Consider the following 983-nt stretch of genomic DNA (forward strand, 5'->3'; position numbering starts at 1 on the left):
GAACCCGCCACCTTAGGTGTATGTGGCTGGCGCCTTAGCTGCTTGAGCCACAGGCGCCGAGCCTATACATGCAGTTTTTAAGGGATGACATCTTGTTCATGATATCCCAAGGGATCAGATTATATTTAATTAATGTTAAGTTCACACATAAAAACAACTTATAAATACTAAAAATACAGATTAGGCCATTAATGAAAACATTCTGAAGATAACAGGGTAAAGCCTTCTATTTGTAGTACAGTACAGGCCCCTTATCCTTGAGGGATATATTCCTGGACCCCCAGTGTATACCTGAAAGCACAGATACTACCAAGCCCTATATATGTTTTTTTCTAGACATACATACCTAAGGTAACATTTAATTTATAAGGTAGGCATAGAAAAATTAATAACCAATAATAAAATAGAATAATTCTAACAGTATACATAAAAGTATGTGAATGTATGTACATTCTTGCCTGTTTTCTTTCTGAAAATATGTTATGGTACTGTACCCCTGTATTTTCAGACTTTGATTCAGACTGCGAGTAACTGAAGCCATAGAAAGTGAAACTATGGATGGGAGGAGACCTATTGCAGTACAATTCAGAACAACTATTACTTTCCTTAATTCATAGTGATGTTCTTTGGATTAAATTATAGACCACAAATTAGAATTTATAGTGTAAACTTAACTTTACAGTCTCCCCATTGTTTTTACTGGATTAATTTGCTTTTATTGATAGTAATAAAATTTAGTATAACTAAAAAGAAAGAAAAAAATTGATTATTTAAAGTCATAAACTGTTCCTTATCTTACTGAAATTCTCTCTCAGATCAGTATTTCTTTATGAGACTTCTTAGGAAAATGGACATCTGTTGCGATCTGAATTGTTTACTGTAGAATTGTTTACTTGGTGGATTATCTATAACAATTTTATAAGTCTTTGCTTTTTTTGTTTTTTGCCACCCATAAAATTTCTGGCTGTTCATGTGCGAAGGCG

Source organism: Otolemur garnettii, unplaced genomic scaffold (assembly GCF_000181295.1).
Source record: "Otolemur garnettii isolate 467f Iridium unplaced genomic scaffold, OtoGar3 scaffold00013, whole genome shotgun sequence".
NCBI classification, from domain to species: Eukaryota; Metazoa; Chordata; class Mammalia; order Primates; family Galagidae; genus Otolemur; species Otolemur garnettii.